We start from the raw sequence: 23,345 nt of genomic DNA, 5'->3' as shown, positions 1-23,345 counted from the left end.
CATAATTTGCCATTGCAGTTTCATTGTGAGTTTGAATCTCCAGGTGGTTTCTGAATTCGTTGTAAGCATTCATCTTGTTGAAGCAGCAAACAATAGAGCATTGAACTGTTAGGCTGGATTTGGAGATGTTCTTAGCATTTTTTTCCCCAGCTTAGCATTTTTTAGGTAATGTTTAATTCAAATTAGAGAAAATACTTGAAATACCATTCTAACAACTTCCAGCAGAGCTATTAAAGGAGTGTTAAGTTTTAGATCCCTAAACTTGAATATCGGCTCTTTATACTGTAGGTATTTTGGAACTTAGAAGATTTTATACTTTTACTCTATGAAGTTACTTAATCTCCTGTTAATTTTATCTATAATATATATAAAAGTTGTATGCATCTAGATAAAAATAATTCATTTTAATGTTTTCCTTAATGAAATACAGTTAAGCTTTAAGGCTTTTTTGTGTAACAGTTTTGTAATCTGATTCCCTTTAATTGAAACTAGCAAAGTAATACTTGGAGACTGTTGGCTTAGGTATCTACTCAAGTAGCAATATGAGCTTTACATAGCATCGGTGTAGTGGTGACTCAGAGGTAAAGAATCAGCCTGCAATGCAGGAGACATAGGTTCAATCCCTAGAGAAGGAAATGGCAACCTGCTCCAGTATTCTTGCCTGGAAAATTCCATGGACAGAGGAGCCCGTTAGGCTGCAAAGAGTTGGACACGATTGAGTGTGCACACACTGCCCTGCACCAAACGTGGGTGTAGAAATATCTCTTAGAGACCCTGCTTTCAGCTCTTAAGATATATATCCAGTAGTAGAATTCCTGGATTATATGGTAACTCTAGACCCTGCTTTCAGCTCTGTAAGGTATATATCCAGTAGTAGAATTCCTGGATTATATGGTAACTCTACTTTTAATTTTTTGAGGAACTGCCATATTTCCATTAGCAGCTGCACCGTTTTACATTCCCATCAACATTGCACAGGTTCTGATTTTCAGTATCCTTGCCAACACTTTTTTTTTCTGTTTTTTGTAGTACCCATTCTAATAGCTATGGAGTGGTATCTCCTTGTAGTTTTGATCAGCATTTTCTTAATGATTAGTGGTTTGAATATCTTTTCATGTGCCTATTGGCCACTCCTATATCTTCTTTAGAGAAATGTCTACTAAAATCCTTTGCCCATTTAAAAAAATCTGATTGTTTGGTTTTTCTGATGTTGAGTTTTAGAACTTCTCTATATATTCTCTTAATACCTTATCAGGCATATGGTTTGTGAATATTTTCTCTAATTGTGTGGGTTGCCTTTTTACTCTGTAGATCTCTGGATAGTTAGCTTGTTGTCTTTTTTTTTTTTTTTAAGGCGTAGTATTTTAAATAACTGTTTCAGGTAATAGTCATCTTTGATACTAAGTTAAAACTATACAAGTGGTAGTTTCTCAAAGGTTATTTGCAAAGTGTAACCAGAAAAAAATATCATTGAATATTTCCTATGCTGTTACATTAAAATCCGTAGGCCTGTCTTGCACATTGAATGGATCATGTATTAATGGATGATTTTTTTAAGTAATGTGTTATTTTACTAAGGATAGTGTCCTTTGATGCCCCAAATTTAAAATTTTTCATTAACTCCAAGTTCTCTGTTTTCTGTGCCATTGCTATCATATCAAAGAAATTGTTGCCAGGTCCAACGTTGTGAAGCTTTTGTCCCTGTATTTTTTCTAAGACTTTTATTGTTTTAGGTCTCTTAGATTTAAGTCCTTAATCCATTCTGAGTTAATTTTTATATATGGTTTTAAGTAAGGATCCAACTTCATTCTTTTGCCCATAAATATCATGTTTTGCCAGAACCATTTGTTAAAAAGACTTGTCCTTTTCCCCATTGAATGGTCTTGGCACATTTGTCAAAAATTTGACATTATATGTGACAGTTGATTTCTGGGCTTTCTATTCTATTCTGTTGGTTTATATAGCTGTTTTTATGCCAGTGCTGCACTGTTTGAATTATTCTAGCTTGGTAATAAGTTTTGAGATTAAGAACTGTCAGGGGAGTGTGTAATTTCTTTGGTTCTGTCTCATCACAACAAAAATTTGAAGCGACAGATGTTAAAGCCCTTGGCGCATCACAGCTCTCGGACAGTGTTACAGCTCCGTGTTACAACTCAGTTTTATTTAAAAAATAAAGGAAAATACATCCTCAAGGCATGAGTGCCTGAGGACCCAAAAGACGCAAGGAGAAGAGAGAGAGAGAGAGAGAGAGCGCGCGCACACGCTCAGGAGAGAGACCTCCAGCCCTTTGGCTCCTCTTTTTATATGTTTTTTTCCTCCCCCTGGGCCTGCCCTATGTAAACTGGGCTAGCCAGGAGTGCTGTTCGTTCTACCTAAGGTCCTCACTCTGGTCCTCGTACCTTCCTGTGTTCTATGTTTGTGGGCTTTTCCCTTCCTTGGCTTTTAGCCACCACCATTCTGGACTCCTTTTTCCTATTCTAACTACCTAACAGAACTATGAGCCTTTCAGTTTTTTTTCCCACCATTTGTTTTGGCTATTTGGGGTTTCTAGAGATACCATTTAAAATTTAAGTTGAGTTTTTCTATTAATATTTCTGTAGAATATGTCATTGGGCTTTTGATTGATAGTGATCTCAGGTGGCCTCGGCTTGCAGTGGCTTGGAACGGGGCTTGGGTTCCCAGCTGAAAACTGGGCTGGGTCACAGTGGTGAAAGTACCAGATCCTTTGGCTTTGCAGAAAAGAATTCCCACAGAGATGGAAAGCAGTGAAACAAGTGAAGTGTTTAAGAGGAAAAAAGAATACAGTACCTGTGGATAGACACAAGGGTCGACTCAGTGAGAGAGAGAGGGAGAGGGAAGGGGAGAGGGGGAGGGGGAGGGGGGAGAGAGAGAAGGGGAGAGAGGAGAGAGAGAGGGGGAGAGAGGAGGGGGGGAGAGGGGGGAGAGGAGAGAGGGGGAGAGGAGAGAGGGAAGCGGGGGAGAGGAGAGGGGGAGAGAGAGATGGGGAGAGGGGGAGAGAAGGAGAGAGGGAGGGGGAGGGAGGGGGGAGGGAGAGGGGAGGAGGGAGAGGGGAGGGAACGGGGGAGGGAGAGGGGAGGAGAGAAGGGGGAGGAGAGAGGGGAGAGAGAGGAGAGAGAGAGAGGAAAGAGAGAGAGAGTGAGTGTGTCACTGGGTCATGCCCTCGAGGCAGTTAGAATTACTCTGCTGGGGTATTTCTTCCCAGCTTCCTTTGACCAAACATTTTGATTTACCTGGTTCACAGTCCATATTTGGTAGATCTCAGTATCCTCCCATGTATGCATATGCATCTCTTAGCCGAGATGGATTTTACTGAAAAGGCATCTGAGTAGAACATCCCTTAACATAACTCCCCTTTGGCCTCCAAGGAGCGTTTTCTGCACTTGTGTGGTTAGGAGATCTCCTGACTTCAGGAACGAGAAATAAGTGTTCTGTGCAGGGTCTAGCCTCCTCCCTTAATTGCCCTACTTTTCTTGTCTTGGAGTTTCAGTCAATAGAGAATGAATTTCTGATTTTAGAGGGAAAGCTTTTAGTCTTGCACTATTGTGTATATTTGCTGTGGGTTTTTCATATACGACTTTTTTATTTGAAGTAGTTTCCTTCTATTTCTACTTTGTTGAGTGTTTTTATAATTCAAGGGTTTTAAAATTTGTCAAATGCTTTTTCTGCATCAATTGAGACAATTATGTACTTTTTTCTATATTACATAAATGTGCATTACATCAGTCAAACAATCCTTGCATTCCAGTAATAAATCCTACTTTGTCCTGGTGTTAACCTTTTAATATTCTGTTGAATTCTGTTTGCTAGTGTTTCGTAAGGGTTTTCGCATCAATATTCATGACAGATACTGGTCTGTAGTTTTCTTGTAGTATCTCTGCATGGCTTTATTATCAGGGTTATGCTAGCCTCATTGAATTTGTTAAGTGTTTCCTTTTCTTCAATTTTGGGGAAGGATTAGTATTCAATTTTGAGAAGGATTAGTATTAGTTCTTCAGATGTTTGGTGAATTAACCTTAGAATCTGTCAGGTCCAGGACTTTTCTTTGTTGGGAGATTTTATTATTGATACTACTTACTAGTTATAGGTCTGTTCAGATTTTCTGTTTCTTCATGAGTGAGTCTTGGTAGGTTTGTATGTTTCTAGGCATTTGTTTCATTTAAGCGACCAATTTTTTGGTGTGCAATTATTCCCGGTAGTTTCTTATAGTATGTTTTATTTCTGAAGAATTGGTAGTTATGTCCTCAGCTTCATTTCTGATTTTAGTAATTTGGTCTTTCCTCTTTTTTGTCGATTTTGTTGACTTAAAAAAAAACCTGACTTTGGTTTTTATTGACTTTTTCTAATTATTTTCCGGTTCTTTATTCATTTACCTCTGTTCTAATCTTTATTATTTCTTCCCTTTGCTAGCTTTGGGTTTAGAGGGGTTTTGTTCTTGTTTCTGGTTCCTTCAGTTGTAAAATTAAATTGTTGATTTGAAATGTATCTTGTGTTTTAATGTAAACGTTTATAGCTATAAATTCACCCCAGCACTGCTTTTGCTGCAACCCATATGTTTTGGTGTGTTGTATCTTCATTTTCATTTGCCTTTAAGTATTTTCTAACTTTGGTTGTGATTTTTTCCTTTGAAATATTGTTTGTTTAAAGTGTATTATTTCTACAATTTTTTGAATTTTCCAGTTTGACTCTTGTTAACTGATTTTTTTTTTTTTTCCAGTTTTTGTTTTGCTAGTTAACTGATTTCTAACTTTATTTCGTTGTGGCCAGAAAATATACTTTGTATGATCTACATCTTTTAAAGCCTTTTGAGATTTAATTTGTAGCACAATATATAGTGGGTCTTAGAAAATGTTTGGTGTATACTTGAAGAATGTATATGCGATTGTTTTTGGGTTGAGTGTTTTGTATATGTCCTTTAGATCTGGATGGTTTGTTGCATTTAGTTTTCAATTTCTTAGTTATGTTCTTTCTCGTTGTTCTATCCATTATTGTGAGTGGGATATTGAAGTCTTCAACTCTATTTTAGAAGTGTCTGTTTCTCTCTTAGTTCTGTCAATTCTTGCTTCATATATTTTAATGGTCTGTCATTAAGTGTATAAATGTTGATAATTGTATCTTCTTGTATTGAAGCTTTTATTAACACATATTATCTTTGACTCTTGTAACCTTTTTTGTTTTAAAGGATGTTTTGTCTGACATTAGTATAACTGCCACTGCTTTCTTAAATTTACATTGAAAATAATTACTGATAAGGAGAAGCTTTTGTCATTGAACTATGTTTTCTGTGCGTCCTATAGCTCTTTTTTATCTCTGCTTCTTACACTAGTCTTTTGTGTTTAATCAGGTTTTCATAAAAAAGTTTATTCCTTTTTCATTTCTTTGTGTGTACATTCTATTGTTAATTTCTTTGTGATTATCATGAGGATTATATTTAACATCTTAAAGTTATAACACTAATTTGAATTTATACCAGCAGGGTGGCTTCCCTGCTGGCTCAGAGGTTAAAACGTCTGCCTGCAATGCAGGAGACCTGGGTTCGATCCCTGAGTCGGGAAGATACCCTGGAGAAGGAAATGGCAACCCACTCCAGTATTCTTGCCTGGAGAATCCCATGGACGGAGGAGCCTGGTGGGCTACAGTCCACGGGGTCGCAAAGAGTTGGACATGACTTCACTTTCACTTTCACTTTCAACTTCAATAACATACAGAAATTCTGCTCCTTTACAGCTTTTTATTGTTGATGTCACAGAACTACATATATTGTGTGCCCCAAAACATAAACTTACAATTCTTTTAGATGCATTAGTGTCCTAAATTATGTAGAAAACAAGATTTGGAATTACAAGTTATGGTAAAACTAGCTTTTACACTAATAAATGTTTTTGCTTTTTCTTTCAATATATTAGTGTTTTAAGTCATGTAGAAAACAAAGTACAGTTACAGGCCATTTTTACATTAATAGTAGCTTTTATAATTACTCATGTGTTTACCTCTGTTAACATCTTTGTTTCTCCGTATGGCTTTAAGTTGCTGTCTAATGTCTTTTCATTTCACCTAGCAGGACTCCCTTGAACATTTCTTGTAGGACAGGTCTAATGGTCATGAATACCTTCTACTTTTGTTTATCTGGAAATGTCTGAATTTCCCTTTCACTTTTGAAGGACCGTTTGGTTAGAAATAGGATTCTTGGGTGACAGTTTTTTCTTTATCATGTTGAATGTAACTGCTCACTGTCTTCTGGCCTCCAAAATTTCTGAGAAGTCTGCATATAATCTTACTGAGGATCCCTTTAATATGATGACTCACTTTCTGCTTTTACGATTCTTTTTTAAAGTTTCATTATAATATGTCTCAGTCTGGGTCTTATGAATAGATCTCAGTTGGCATTCATTGAATTTCATGGATGTTAATTTCATGTTTTTCTTTAAATTTGAGGAGTTTTCAGTCATTATTTCTTCAAATATTCTCTGCCTTTTTCTCCCTGTCTTCTCTTCTAGGCCTTCCATGATGCATTTATTTATTTATTTTTTTTTAAATTTTTTTTTTAATTTTATTTTATTTTTAAACTTTACATAACTGTACTTGATGGTGTTCCATAGGTCCCTTAGACTGTGTTTACTTTTTTAAATCTTTTTTCTTTCTTTTTGTGAGCTTTAATAATTTCCATGGTCTGATTTTCAAGTTCAGTGATTCTTTCTTCTGCCTTCTTGCTAAAGTCTGCCTTTGACTCCACCTGCTGAATTTTCCTTGTAGTTACTGTACTTTTCAGCATCATTATTTTCGATTTATTTTAGATTGTTTATTTATTGATACTTTCATTTTGTTCACACATTGTTTTCTTGACTTTGTCTACATTTTTCTTTGATTCTTTGAGCATATTTAAGACTGTTGTTTTAAAGTCATCTAATATATCTACCATTACATCTTTCAGTGGTGGTTTCTCTTGATTTATCTTTTTCTTGCTTTAAATGGGCCAAACTTTCCCTCTTTCTTTGTGTGCCTTGTGGTTTTTTGTTGAGCACTGGGCATTTGACCCTAACAGTGTAACTCTGGAAATGAGATTGTCTGCCTTTCCCAGGACTTGCTGTTTTTGTATTTGATTTTTGTGAGCTGTCTATGTTGAAAATCAGATTGAGGTGTAAACTTAATGTCTGTTCAGATTTTTTTTTTGCACCTTTCTCTTGACATGTGTGGTCACTTTCTAATTTTTCTTGTATATCAGTGGTTTGTGAATATCCTAGTCTTTAATATCTGGTTCCTAAAAGAGGAAACAGGAAAAAAAATGTAAGAGGGGTGAAAAAGGGCACTGCCTCTTTATTTTTTAAAATTTATTTACTTATTTATGGTTGCCTGGGTCTTTGTTGCTGCTTGTGGACTTTCATTGCGTGAGTAGGGGCTACTTCTTCTTGAGGTGCCAGGACTTCTCATTGTGGTGGTTTCTCTTGTTGTGGACCACAGGCTCTAGGTGCATGGGCTTTGATGGTTGTGGTACATGGGCTTAGTTGCTCTGTGGCATGTGGAATCTTCCTGGAGCAGAGATTGAACCCATGTCCCCTGCACTGGCAGGCAGACTCTCATCCACTGTACCACCAGGGATGTCTGGGTGTGTGTGTATACTAAGTTGCTTCATTTGTGTCTGACTTTGTGTGACTGCATGGACTATAGCCCACCAGGCTCCTCTGTCCATGGGATTTCCCAGGCAAGAATGCTGGAGTGGGTTGCCACGCCCTCCTCCAGGGGATCTTCCCAACCCAGTGATCGAACCCACATCTCTTATGTCGCCTACATTGGCAGGTGGATTCCTTACCACTAGTGCCACCTGGGAAGCCTGGGGACCTACCTCTTTATATCTTTGGAAAGTCACTTTAGCCAGAGGGGGAGGGGCTTGCATCAGTGAGAGAAGATGCAGCAACAGTGGCTGCCCACCTCTTTGTCTGCAGCTCTGATCAGAAGGAGTAATCAATGATCAGATCACAGATGCCCGATATTTGGAGGACGAGTTCTTTTATTCCACCTAGCCCCCATAAGCTGTGTGTAAGTGGCTCCATGAACATGTACACAGTTGCCTGTTATGTGGCTAGGGGATGGGTAGCTGCTAGTGACTAAAATTAACTGATATTGTATATTTAAAGTTTTCCCTGGAAGTTGGAAGCCTTCAGCTGACTCCAGAGTTCCTTGTATTAGACAGATTTTGCTAATGTAATTGTTATCCATGTAGGGAGACAGGTTTCTGGTGTCTTCTACTCTGCCATTTTCCCAGAGTCCTCTTCACATAAATATTTTTAAATTGGAGGATTGTCCAGGGCTAAGGAGTGATCAGTTGACTTAGCTAATAAAAAGAAAAGTTTGGGTTTGTACTCTTTTTTAAATGCAGGAATAATGTTATGTTTGGTTGGTTTGAATGACATGCAAAACAAGTTTTTGAAACTATTCTCAAATAACCTCTAAAATGAATACAGAGTAATTTGAAGATGATTATTACATTCACTTCAGTGAGTCTTAAACATAGAATTTCCAAAGTCAAATTTAGTCATGAAAGAAATTAAGGTACTTGTAATTTTACTTAAAAATGTGATCACAATGAATAGTGCTTTTACTATTATTTATTACTACTATTATTAATTTATTTTATTTGGCCATGCTGCATGACATGCAGTATCTTAGTTCCCTGAGCAGGGATTGAACCCCTCTTGTCTGCATTGGGAGCATGTGTATATATATATCACATCTTCTTTATTCATTCATCTGATGATTGACGTTTAAGTTGATTTCATGTCTTGCCTATTGTAAATAGTTGTGCTGTGAACATTGGGGTGAATGTATCTTTTTTAATTAGAATTTTCTCTGGATATATGACCAGGAGTGGGATTGCAGGATCATATCGTAGCTCTAGTTTTTTAAGGAATCTCCATATTGTTCTCCATGGTGGCTGCACCAGTTTACATTCCTGCCAGTAGTATAGGATGGTTCCTTTTCTCCCATACCCTCTCCAGCATTTATCATTTGTAGACTTTTTGATGATAGCTGTTTTGACTGGTATGAAGTGATACCTCATTATAGTTTTGATTTTGGATTTCTCTATTAGTTATCCATGGTGAACATCTTTTCATGTGCTTTTTGGCCATCTGTAGGTCTTCTTTGGAGAAATGTCTGTTTATATACTCTGCCTAGTTTTTGATTGTTGTTATTGAGCTGTATGAGCTATTTGATTATTTTGGAAATTAAGCCCTTGTTGGTTGTATAATTTGCAAATATTCTTCCCATTCTGTAGATTGTCTTTTTATTTTGTTTATGGTTTTCTTTTCTTCTAAGACTTCTGATTATATCCCACTTGTTTATTTTGCTTTTTTTTCTGTTACCTTGGGAGAATGACCCAAGAAATGATTGCTACATTGTGTCAGAGAATGTTTTGCCTCTCTTCTCTTCTAGAAGTTTTGTGGTGTAGTGTCTTATATTTAAGTTTTGAAGCCAATTTGAGTTCATTTCTGTGTATGATGTGAGTGTTCTAACTTCATTGATTTACATGCAGTTGATCAGCTTTCCCAGCAATGCTTGTTGAACAGACTTTTTTCCTTCATTGTATATTCTTGCCTCTTTTGTCAAAAATTAATTGACTGTAGGTGTGTGGGTTTATCTCTGGGCTCCCTATTTTGTTCCATTTACTCTCAGGATTCCCTTTCATAATTGTTCCCAGGAGTATGAGTTGCCTAACCTGGAGTTTTTTTTCTTTAAGTAAGAGCATTAAAGTTTATTGGTTTTAACTCTACTGTCTAGCTCTATGACCCTACATAAGTGTCTTGGTTTCTTTTAATTGATACAATGGGGTAGTAACACAGCATGACCATAAAGTCTAGAAACATAGTGCAACAATTCCCCTCTTATAGAAATCCAATTAAATCAGGAGGTGTATAAGAATGGTCATAAGTACTGCTTCCAACCCTAAGCATCCATTTGTCTGTCAGTAAGAGAATGTTGAAAATGAATGGGCCATAACAACACATGTGAACATAACTGGATATAAAAAATATATTGTTGAGTGAAAAAAAGTAAATCATAATACATAAAATATGATCCTAAGTTCAAATTTTAAATATGTAAAGATCCTATTATTTAGAGTTTCATAATAAACGGGAAAATTCTGAAAGAGATGGGAATACCAGACCACCTGACCTGCCTCTTGAGAAACCTTGTATGCAGGTCAGGAAGCAACAGTTAGAACTGGACATGGAACAACAGACTGGTTCCAAATAGGAAAAGGAGGACGTCAAGGCTGTATATTGTCACCCTGCTTATTTAACTTATATGCAGAGTATATCATGAGAAACGCTGGGCTGGAGGAAGCACAAGCTGGAATCAAGATTGCTGGGAGAAATATCAATAACCTCAGATATACAGATGACACCACCCTTATGGCAGAAAGTGAAGAACTAAAGAGCCTCTTGATGAAAGTGAAAGAGGAGGGTGAAAAAGTTGGCTTAAAGCTCAACATTCAGAAAACTAAGATCATGGCATCCAGTACCACCACTTCATGGCAAATAGATGGGGAAACAGTGGAAACAGTGGCTGACTATTTTGGAGGGGGCTCCAAAATCACTGCAGATGGTGATTGCAGCCATAAAATTAAAAGACGCTTACTCCTTGGAAAGAAAGTTATGACCAACCTAGACAGCATATTCAAAAGCAGAGACATTACTTTGCCAACAAAGGTCCATTTAGTCAAGGCTATGGTTTTTCCAGTAGTCATGTATGGATGTGAGAGTTGGACTATAAAGAAAGCTGAGTGCCGAAGAATTGATGCTTTTGAACTGTGGTGATGGAGAAGACTCTTGAGAGTCCCTTGGACTGCAAGGAGATCCAACCAGTCCATCCTAAAGGAGATCAGTCCTGAGCATTCATTGGAAGGACTGATGCTGAAGCTGAAACTCCAATACTTTGGCCACCTGATGCGAAGAACTGACTCATTTGAGAAGACCCTGATGCTGGGAAAGATTGAGGGCAGGAGGAGAAGGGGACATCAGAGGATCAGATGGTTGGATGGCATCACCAACTGATGGACAGGGAGGCCTGGTGTGCTGCATTCCATTGGGTCACAAAGTGTCAGACAGCACTGAACGACTGAACTGAACTCATACATTTCCCCTCATCCTGTACCATACCTTCTCTCTCCTAACACTGCTTCATATGCCTACCAGTCCGGTTTTTACTTTGTACTTTTTATTTATTCATTTATTTATTGCCTGCCAGTCTAGTTTTTGTTTCTACTATTTATGTATTTATTGGCTGCATCATGCAGGATCTTAGTTTCCTGACCAGGGAGCAAATCATGTCCCCTGCAGTGGAAGCACAGAGTATTAACTACTGGACTGCCAGGGAAATCCCAGCTCCTTTTTTTTTTTTTTCTTTTTAGCAAAGGAATTGCAAGTGCTTGGTCCCCTGATTATCTGTAACTTCTGTCCATCTTGACTACAAATTGTATATTCCTGGACCTCCTCTCCCTTGATTAATTGTTTTTTTTAGAACAGCTCATGGAACTCAGGGAAACAGCTACTTATGTGTACCAGTTTTATTATATAATAAAGGATGCAATAAAGGACGCAGATAGCCAGATGAGGAGATACATAGGGCAAGGTCTGAGAGGGGCCTGAGTACAGGAACTTGTCTCTGTGGAGTTGGGGAGCATCATCCTTCTGGTACCTAGATGTGTTCACTAGCACAGTCTGGAAGCTCTCCAAATCCCATAATACTGGGATTTTTATGGAGGCTTTGTCCTATAGGTGTGATCAGTTGTTAACTTAATTTCCAGCTCCTTTCCTCTGTTTATTGAGTAGGGGGTGGGAACGGAAATTCCAAACTTCTAATCATAGTTTGGTCTCTCTGGTGACCAGCCCAATCCAAAAGCCATCCAGAAGCCAACTCAGGGTTGCCTCATCAGAGCAAAAGACACTTCTGTCATCCAGAAAATTCCAAGGGATTTCCGAGTCCTCTTTCAGGAACTGGAGTCAGAGATCAAATATGGAAATAAAAGGTGCTCTTAGTGCTCTTATCACTTAGGAAATTTAAGAGTTTTAGGAGCTTTGTGCTGGAAACTGGGGTCAAAGACTAGCTTTGAGAACAAAAAGATTCTCCTAGCACCCCTGTTTATACGGCTTTTAGGAGCTGTGTGTCAGAATTTGGGGCAGAGACAAAATAAGCTGACTTCTTTTTAAATCTTTCAGCTTTTCTTCCTGCTCTAAACTGTCTGATGTTTCCATAGTTCCTCAGAGAGAGACATAGAGACTCAGAGGATTAGATTGGCCTTGGAGATTTTAACTATTTTGTTTGAGCAGTGTTTCCTTTACCAAACCTGTCCCTCTGCCTCCCCTCGCCTGGTGTAGACAGTATGCTTAGCAATCTCCAGTCTCTGTCAGTGCCCATTCCCAGCCCAATATGTGGTGGTGGTGGGGGGGGTGGGGGGGGGTGGGGGGGGCAGTTAAAGAGGAATTACTCAAAACACATGTTGTTCTTTTCATGGCATATCCTGTGACTAGCTCTTCTTGGAGTAGGTTTGGTAGAGAAGGCAGTTTCCCTAAGTGGCTGCTGTGGACATTATTGGCAGTATGTATCTGCATCCTGATTTTGTCATCCTGCTAGATTAGAGCTCTGGTCTGTCTATAAGGCAGTGTAAGCTAAGTAATTCATTTTCTGAGCTCTTTTTAGAATATTAATATTGTGATATTTGTTTTATTTTAAATCGTGGTCATGCTAAAAATTAATATAAAACTGGGACAAAGATTTTCAGTAATTCAATACCTTGTATTATTCTTGAAAAATATTGTGAAACCTTGACTGTTAGTTAAGTCTGCCTTACTAATTTGGCCTGATTAAGAGGTATAAATTACCAGTGTATTTCCTTATATTTTTCAGTTCTTATGGCATCATCATTTAGTGTGTTCCTTAAAAAGAGTTATTTAGCACTTCTGTGAATATCTGTGTAGACTGGATTGTTTGCAGTTAGCATTTTTCAGAAGCTAAAACCAGATTGCCCACAATGTACAATTTGCTTTTGAAAATTTTCTACATTGAGTAACACTTGTTCCTGTGTACTTGTTATTTAATGTGACTGAAATATTAATAACTAATTGTTTAAAGTGCAGTATTTCAGTTAATTCCATGTATAATTAAAAAATTTAAATACATTAACATTTCACAACATAGTCTGTGACTGGGATTAGGACTGTTTGTGTTTGCTGTTCAAATACTCAGTATAATATTTGATATTTGGATAAAATGCTATTTTTCATATCAAGTATATTTATTTAAAATTGTAGAGGGAATATGCTAGGGAGCTTGACAAATTTGTATTTAACATAAAATTATTTGATTCTTCAGAGATTTTAAAAAGAACAGTTTTGGGGAATCTCACAGGCTTATATGACTATTAGATTTAGCAGGTTTGCATCCTTTAATGATATGTTTCTTTTTCTGTCATACATAAAACATTTGATCTCTTGGTCATGCTTGAAAATGGAATAAAGGGAGGGAATGGTGAGATGAGATAGCCTCTCAGTTCTTTTCTAGAGAATGTAAAACTATCCCATCTCCCTTAAGCAGACTCTCCTCAAATGATTAGCTTTATTTCACAAGAGGAAATGCATCTTTATTTTAAAATACAATACTTTCCTTGTACATTATGTGAATTAAGTCCGTTGACATTTAAAAAGCTGTCTAACTGAACCAACTATTTACAACAAGCCCAGGCCAGTTAGAACTACTTTGGGAAGGGCATATAGACTTACTGATTTGAAACTACTACAAGGCAAGATTATTCTAGAGACATGAAGTCTGGGTTTTGGCTTCAGGAAATATCACTTTGGAAATTACTCTCTAGGTAGGATTAAATGTAAAAGTGAAACATGCATCTATGAATTAAGTTTCATACTAAATAGAACTCATTTCCAGGGGAATTTTAAAAAAGCATTTTAATTATCATTATTTCAAATTAAGAATGTTTGAAACTGAGTTGTAGGGCTACCTTACAGTGAAGGCTTTAAAAGAACATGGCCTTTTCTGGTGAAACATTGATTTTATTATTGTAAGTCTATTGTGAGAATACTATTAACTAGTGGATATTTAAGCCATGTTTAGTTGCAAAAATAGAATCACCTAATCATATCTATGTTAAAAAATAAACTCTTGATGCCAGACTATGACTTGTGCTCTTCATTGTAATAAACAACTAGGTAAAGAGTTAAAATATGGGAGAGTATGATCATGACTTTTATACACATATAAATGAACTTGTGTCAAAGATTTTTTTTTAACTCGTGTTGCTGTTTAGTCGCTAAGTTGTGTCTGACTCTTATGCAACCCCATGAACTGTGGCCCGCCAGGCTCCTCTGTCCATGGGGTTTCCCAGGCAAGAGTACTGGAGTGGATTGCCATTTCCTTCTCCAGGGGATCTTCCGACTGAGCCATCCGAGGAGCCCTTATTTAACTCATTAGTTATAATATTGTTGCCAATTCAAAGTAGACATATTTATAGTCAAATGAGTAATGCTGAAATGAATTTACAAGTACATGCAGAATAGGCAAAGCTGACTAGTGTCCACTGGGTAATGATCACAGCCAGTTTGCATTTCTGTGGCAAGAAATAATTTCTTTTATTATATATATGAGTTTTCTACAAGTTAATTTTCTCCCTCTACAGAGTTATAAAAAAGGCCTATCGAAGGGGAATTCCCTGGTGGTCCAGTGGTTAGGACCCAGAGCTTTCACTGCAGTGACCCCAGGTTCTGTTCCTGATTAGGGAACTACAATCCTGCAAGCTGTGCAGGGCAGGCCTCCCGCAAAAAGCCTAGTCTGTGAAATACAAAGGAAATGGCCTCCCCAGTCAAGGCACTGATTAAGTTTCAGTCTTTCACAGCTTTACTCTACTGTTCATATTAACTTGATTTTAGTAGTCACAAGAGAGCAATTGTTTCCTGTCCATCCACTTATTTTAGTTATGTAAATTCTGTGAGGGCAGGCACCCCAAAATGCATTAATCTATAAAGCAATAAAATGATGATCTGGGTGTAAATACAAAAGCTGAATGGTGAAAACCTGTGTCCTGGTTCAGATAGTAGAAGAAAAGAGGGTTTTATAAATCTAATCTTATTTTAATTGTATTGGAGGAACCGGTTATTTGAAGGAAGCCAGCAGTGAATACTTTTGAAAAATCAAGAATCCTCTTCTAATGAAATTAATTCCTCCTTGCCTTATTTGTTTTATAAATGAGAGCTTTGTGTTTTCGATTTTAACTTGGGTATAACTTTAACTCCAAAATAATTAGAGGTACTGAACTATGAAAGAACCAAGCATGGCATATTACTTTTACAAAATCTTCATAGTGTATCATTTTGCTCTGATGTTTTACCCCTCACCAATCATTTATACTTTCTATTTTATAATTAATAATATTATAAACCAGGACACAGGTTTTCACCATTCAGCTTTTGTATTTATACCCAGATCATCATTTTATTGCTTTATAGGTTAATGCATTTTGGGGTGCCTGCCCTCACAGAATTTACATATCAGAACTAACTTGCAATTGCATATCCTTTCTCATTCTGGGGGAATACCAACTGTGTGGTGAGGTAGGCTCTACCTTTCCACCCCTGGCAGTTAGACTGTGAGCCAGACACCAACTTCTAAGGGAGTGGGAGATGTTAAATTAGGGCTTTCCTGATGGCTCAGCATTAAAGAATCTGCCTGCAATGCAGGAACAAAGGTTTGATCCCTAGGTTGGGAAGATCCCCTGAACAAGGAAATGGCAACCCATGCCAGCATTCTTGCCTGGTACATGGACAAAGGAGCCTATTGGCGGGCCACAGTCCATAGGGTTGCAAAGAATCAGACATGACTTAGCAACTAAAAACAACACAAACAAGATGTTAAATTAGATTAGATGACTTGGGAATAATTGAGAGTTTGGCAGTATGGGGTGGAGAGTGAGGAAGGGTTATGGGACCTGAGTTCCATAGCATTTTCATCATACCTTGTCTCCTTTGGTTTCTCTGGAGTCTGATTTTCTAGGCTTGCATTGACTCTGTGAACCACCTGATTTTCTTGCACTGTTTCTTTTCTGCTGAAATTAACTGGAGGTGTTTTCTGTTGTTTATAAAGCAAACAAATAAGAACCAAAACAAAAATATAACTAGTAAAAGAAACAACCAATTACAGGGTTATGTCTCTAGGTATACAATCATTATCAAGTGTACAAAGATCAAAGTGGAGTGTACATATTTTATGTGGGAAAAATAGCAGTGCTGAAATAATTTAGGTTGCTGAATTATAACCTAATAGACCATATGAATCAGTTTATGGAATAATAGTGATAGCCATGAATATTATCATTTTGAAGTTGTGTAATCCATCTTTTACCTATGGTCACATGTCCAAGAATATCCTTTCAATGTTTAAAACTTTTCTGGCATCTTAAAATATGAGCTGCTTCTGGTAATAGTGAAGTAGCTCATCTTGAGCTCATAAGAAGCTCATAATCTTCCTGCAGAAAAAAATTATAAATTCTGGACAAAATACAAAACCGCTATGGCTCTCTGAAGGCACTGGAGAATGACCATAGCAGGAAGAAATTGAAGAGTCAACACTTGGAAAGAGAGAATAACATGACATAAATGAAAATGAGACTTTGTTGCCAGCATACTTGCACTACAAGAAACGCTGAGGGGAGTTCCACAGGCTGAAGGGAAATGATGCCAAATGGAAACTTGGATCTGTGGAGGAGTGAAGAGGACCAGAAGTGGAAAATAATGTTGATAAGTATATTTATTTTCCCCAATTTCTTTAAAATACATATGACTGTGTAGGTGAAAATTATAACATTCCATTGTGATATTTATATCATGTGTAAATGTAGTACATACAATGATTGAAGCATAGTGTTGAGAGAAGGCAATTGCAAGATTCTTGCATTTAATATGAAGTGGTACAATATTAACTCTCAGTAGACTGAAAGTAACAATGTATATTATTATCCTCAGAACAACCTGTGAGGTACTGCTAAAATATGAATGAGGTCAGCAGTTTTCAGTATCCTGCCATATAGCCAAATGTAAATTTCAAAGAGTTACACATTTATATAACTGATTAGATATTCAGACAGCAGATCATTTTTAAATGGTAGAGTTGAAAATACCAGTAGCCTGTAAAAGGTACTGAAATAATGTAGGATTCTCATAAATAATAGTGAGTGCTATGGGTCAAACATTGTGTTACATTCATTTGTTCATTGCAGCAACTTAATTGGGTAGTTACTATTGTTCCTTTTTATCATGAGGAAACCAAGGCATGGTGATGTTAAAAAATTTATCTAAGGTTTCATAGCTAGTAAGCAGCAGAACCAAGATTTGAACCCAGGATGCCTGACTTTAGGGCTTGTGCTCCTTACTTTTGTATTATACTTTCTCAGAAAATGAAACCTTAATTAAGCCTAATTAATGTCCTGCCACTTAAGTATTCTATGTCTCAATGGAAATTTTCTGATTTTTAGGCATTTGTACAAGTTTTTTCTTTCTTTTTTTTTTTAGTTATTTAATTATTCACTCAGTTTTTAGCATCACAGTATGCCTTTCATTGATCAGTTAGTTCAGTTCAGTCGCTCAGTTGTGTCCTACTCTTTGAGACCCCATGAAACGCAGCACGCCAGGCCTCCCTGTCCATCACCAACTCCCAGAGTCCACCCAAACTCATGTCCTTTGAGTCGGTGATGCCATCCAACCATCTCATCCTCTGTTGTCCCCTTCTGCTCCTACCTTCAATCTTTCCCAACATCAGGGTCTTTTCAAATGTGTCAGCTCTTTGCATCAGGTGGCCAAAGTTTTGGAGTTTCAGCTCAACATCATTCCTTCCAATGAACACCCAGGACTGATTTCCTTTAGGATGGACTGGTTGGATCTCTTTGCAGTCCAAGGGACTCTCAAGAGTCTTCTCCAACACCACAGTTCAAAAGCATCAATTCTTCGGTGTTCAGCTTTCTTTATAGTCCAACTCTCACATCCATACATGACTACTGAAAAACCATAGCCTTGACTAGATGGACCTTTGTTGGCAAAGTAATGTCTCTGCTTTTGAATATGCTGTCTAGGTTGGTCATAACTTTCCTTCCAAGGAGTAACCGTCTTTTAATTTCATGGCTGCAGTCATCATCTGCAGTGATTTTGGAGCACCAAAAAATAGTCAGCCACTGTTTCCACTGTTTCCTCATCTATTTGCCATGAAGTGGTGGGACCGGATGCCATGATCTTAGTTTTCTGAATGTTGAGCTTTAAGCCAACTTTTTCACTCTCCACTTTCACTTTCATCAAGAGGCTCTTTAGTTCTTGTTAGCTTTCTGTCATAAGGGTGGTGTCATCTACATATCTGAGGTTATTGATATTTCTCCCAGCAATCTTGATTCCAGCTTGTGCTTCCTCCAGCCCAGCGTTTCTCATGATGTACTCTGCATAGAAGTTAAATAAGCAGGGTGACAATATACAGCCTTGACGTCCTCCTTTTCCTATTTGGAACCAGTCTGTTGTTCCATGTCCAGTTCTAACTGTTGCTTCCTGACCTGCATACAGGTTTCTCAAGAGGCAGGTCTGGTGGTCTGGTATTCTCATCTCTTTCAGAATTTTCCACAGTTTATTGTGATCCACACAGTCAGAGGCTTTGGCATAGTCAATAAAGCAGAAATAGATGTTTTTCTGGAACTCTCTTGCTTTTTCTATGATCCAGCGGATGTTGGCAATTTGGTCTCTGGTTCCTCTGCCTTTTCGTAAAACCAGCTTGAACATCTGGAAGTTCACGGTTCACGTATTGCTGAAGCCTGGCTTGGAGAATTTTGAGCACTGCTTTACTAGTGTGTGAGATGAGTGCAATTGGGTGATAGTTTGAGCATTCTTTGGCATTGCCTTTCTTTGGGATTGGAATATTGATTGGTTAGGTCATCCTTAATTTGGTCCTTTCTTGTTTGTGCTTGATATTCTCCCAAACAACTGTTTTTTTCGGGGGGAGGAAGAAAATCATCTCTGTCTTTAGGGGGTGCAAGTTATTTTGTTGGTTATGGTCTTCTGAATATTCTAAATGACTAAATGTTTCTATATGACTGTGACTAAATTTGGTATTTTATGTAAGAAAAGAGTATACCTAAAGTTGGAGAAGGTGATGGCACCCCACTCCAGTACTCTTGCCTGGAAAATCCCATGGAAGGAGGGGCCTGATGGGCTGCAGTCCGTGGGGTTGCTAGGAGTCGGACACGACTGAGCGACTTCACTTTATTTTTTCACTTTCATGCATTGGAGAAGGAAATGGCAACCCACTCCAGTGTTCTTGCCTGGAGAATCCCAGGGACGGGGGAGCCTGGTAGGCTGCTGTCTATGGGGTCGCACAGAGTCGGACACGACTAAAGCGACTTAGCAGTAGCAGCAAAGTCTTAAAAGTGCAGTTTTAAGCTTTAATGACTTCAAAAGTATAAATGTACAGACTTGGGAATAAATCATTTTGAAAATTTAATTATTCAAATTTATTTTATAATTGCATATCTTTGTGAATTTTGAATAATTTTTTTTTTAGTCCTTTTGATTGAAGATGGCAAGCACTGAAGAAAAAGTTAACTGTGTTTTTTGTTAGATGAGATCAAGTTCATGATGACAGTAAAAAAAAATCACTTCCTATTATAAGAAGGAGGCTTCCCACAGACATTGATTTACAACTGGGTGAAAAAGTTAGGGACACTGGGCTTAGTTTACAACAAGCCCAGATCTGGGAGATGCTGGCAATCCAGAGATTGTGGGTAAAATTGAGACAGTGTTGGCATAGAGTCCTCAAAATATGCACTGCAGATTTGCTGAATAAAATATTCCCCAAACCACAGGGGATAGAATTCTGACAATGAAACTCCAAAGCATGCCTACCTGTTCAAATGCTACAAGAAGATTACTGTACTTCTGTCAGCTAATAAAGTGAAAAAGTGAAAATTCCAATTATATTCTAGAAAGGTTGACCTTTTCTGATGGAGCGCCTTTTCATTTAAGTGACAGTATTATTTATCACATGTTAGTTACTGAGTTCAGTGTACAGAAAAGCCTCAGGAAGTTTGGCAACACAAGAATCCATAAAAGTTAGCATTTGGTGTACCATTAGGAAGTCTTGAATTATTGACGCTCCCTTTTTTATAGAGATAATCCACATACCATAAAGTTTACCCTTTTAAAGTATATAATTCAGTGGGTTTTAATGCACTTATAGTTTGCAACCATCACCACTGTCTAATTTAGAACATTTTTATCATCCCCAAAAGAAATCCTATGAACATTAGTAACCAATTCTCATTTCTCCCTCCTTCCAGCCCTTGGCAAGTAGTCTTTTTGTCTCCATGGTTTTGTCCAGTTTATACATTTCATGTGTATGAGATTCTGCAATATGTGGCCTTTTGTGTCTTCTGATCCTTTCTTTTTGAAGACTCTATAAGATAAATCTTACTTAACAGTGCTTTAGAATGTTTTAATTTACACATTGCAGTGATTATTCTATTATACAGTTTTTCAAAAAGACAAATAGTACCCATTATTACACTTGTGTGCATGCCATTTATTTATTTATTTTAATTTTGCTGAAATTTATTTGTAGTGTTGTGTTGCTTTCTGCTATATAGCCAAGTGACTTGTATGAGACTTTCTCAGACTAATGGGCCAGTAGAGGGGAGGTCATCTTCCTTGCCCTCTTCCATTACCTGTTCTGTCTCCAGTAGGGTTTTTTGTGAGGTCATGTCAGAACGGTTATAATGCAATAAAACCTTTTTCTCTGGATGATCTTAAGACTACAATTACAAATGCTGTTGTTTTAATCACTGAACCAGGTATGGGCTATATGTAAGGATATATGTATGTATGTGAGTGTATACCTACAAGTATTTTCCTGGCTTTGATCTCTGAGAGGGCCTAGAAGTAGTGACAGCCTAGTAGCAGTGGTTGAACCGAGAAGAAGCTCCAAAGCACTTCCCAAAGCCAAACTTGCACCAGAAAAGGGTCACAGTCACCGTTGGGTGGTCTGCTGGTCATCTGATCCACTACAGCTTTCTAAATCCCAGCAAAACCATTACGTCTAAGAAGTGTGCTCAGCAAAATGATGAGATGCACTGAAAACTGCAGTGCCTGCAGCCAGCAGTGGTCAACAGAAGGGGCCCAGTTCTTCTCCATGACAATACCCAACTGCACGTCCTACAACCAGTGCTTCAAAAGTTGAGGGAATTGGGCTCGGGGTTTGGCCCCGTCCGCCATATTCACCTGACCTCTTGCCAACCAAATACTATTTCTTCAAGCATCTTGACAACTTTTGCAGGGAAAGCACTTTCACAACCAGCAGGAGGCAGAAAAATGCTTTCCAAGAGTTCATCAAATCCCAAAGCATGGATTATTTATACCACAGGAATAAACCAGTTTATTTCTCATTGGCAAAGATGTATTGATTGTCATAGTTCCTATTTTGATCAATAAAGGTGTGTTTGAGCCTAGTTATAATGATTTAAAATTCATAGTCTAAAACTGTAGTTACTTTGGTGCCAACCTAATAATTTCAAATGTTCATAGAAAATGTGTGTGTCTGAAAGAATGTAAATTTTATGAGGTAAAGTGTTAACCATTGGGGAAGCTGGATTGAAGGTGTCTAAGAGTCTTTGTACTCTTCATGCAGCTTTTCTATTAAAGTTGTTTTACAGTACAGTTTGTTTTGAAAGAAAAAATTCTTTTCTAAATTGACTACCAATTACCAAGTTCACATTGGATGCTCTATTTACTCAGAAAATTTTTTTTTTTTTTTTTTTTTAATGATCAGATTGGGATTTCACTGGGGGTCCAGTGAGTTACAACACTGCACACTTTGACTTCAGTGGGGGTGAGTTTTATCCATTCTTGGTTGGGGAACTAAGATCCCACATTCTTTGTCATGTGGCCCCCCAAAAAAATATATTTAAAATGATCAGATTGATACAAAAATGAATTTGAGTGTTTATACAAAATAGGTGACTGGAAAATTATGCCCTAAATATATGAAGGTTGACATGGGACTTCTGATTTTTTTTCTTAAATCTTAAAATAAACTATACTCTACAGTGCATAAATCATTTCTAAACAGGAATGCATTAAGGAAAAATAGCATACACGAGGACAAAACACCCCAGGCATTCATCCCCTGACCTAACAAAATGATAGACCTTGAAGTGACTTCAAAGCTGCAGAAATAACTGGCTCTGACATGTACCAAGATGGGGGAAATACATCCCGCAACCTTGAAATAAATGCTTAGTCTTTGAAGAGAACAAAAGAAAAAGTAGTCTCATATTTCATAAATAGAATTTAACAGTTGAAGAGTTCACATTATTCATTTGTGATTTTGTTATTAGTTTGGAAAAGCTGGTGAAGTTAAATCAAGCTTATTTTTATATCCATCCTTTCCCTCTTTGGTGTTTTAGGGGAACCAGAAGCATTTAAAATATTAATTCTTTCCCCAAGTGTCAGTGAAGGACTGTTGAATGCTTTCATTTCAGTGCTATTAGATCCAAGCAGGTTAAATTTCATTTCATACCCCTTAGTTTAGTATTCACAGTCTTCTATAGTTTAGTGATAACCTTTCTAACTTCCCTCTTTACCACCTTATAGAAATCATCTCGAGAACACACTCTTATTTATTTTATTCTAAAGAAAAATCTTTGGCCCTAATTATATGTGATTTTTCTGACCTCTATTTTCTGAATGTTCGTTACTCATCTGAAAAATATTTTGTCAGTTCCATTTCTTCCTTGAAGTTATTTCTAATCATTATTGTTCTACGGTGAATTCTCATGTTAAATTTTATAGCTTATTTATTGAAACCTTTTCTTTGACATTTAATCATATATTTCCTATTAAATCCTCTGTTTTTTTGTTTTATTGTTTGTGTCTATACTTTCTGTCTTCTCAACTAATTTGGTAAACACCCAAAGAGGACATACTATATTTATACCTCATAATCTTCTAAAGAGCATCTAGCTGTTTTTTGTTGTTATTGAATTGCTTTTTAATGTACATTAGTTAGTTAGTTCAGTTGCTCAGTTGCGTTCGACTCTTTGCAGCCCCATGGACTGCAGCATGCCAGGCCTCTCTGTCCATCACCAACTCCTAGAGTTTACTCAAACTCATGTCCATTGAGTCAGTGATGCCATCCAACCAACTGATCCTCTGACATCCCCTTCTCCTCCTGCCCTCAAATATCCCAGCATGAGGGTCTTTTCAAATGAGTCAGCTCTTCGCACCAGGTGGCCAAAGTATTGG

General features: G+C 37.5%; 1 protein-coding gene across 1 annotated transcript in view; it reads left to right on the top strand.

The window, feature by feature from the left end:
* The window catches only part of WDPCP (WD repeat containing planar cell polarity effector), a 282,688-nt gene that overhangs the window by 17,425 nt on the left and 241,918 nt on the right, over window positions 1-23,345 (top strand). The window lies entirely within an intron of this gene.

The sequence above is a fragment of the Bubalus kerabau genome, chromosome 11, assembly GCF_029407905.1.
Source record: "Bubalus kerabau isolate K-KA32 ecotype Philippines breed swamp buffalo chromosome 11, PCC_UOA_SB_1v2, whole genome shotgun sequence".
Lineage (NCBI taxonomy): Eukaryota > Metazoa > Chordata > Mammalia > Artiodactyla > Bovidae > Bubalus > Bubalus kerabau.
Note: the sequence above shows the minus strand (reverse complement) of the source record. Positions and strands in the feature narration are given on the sequence as shown.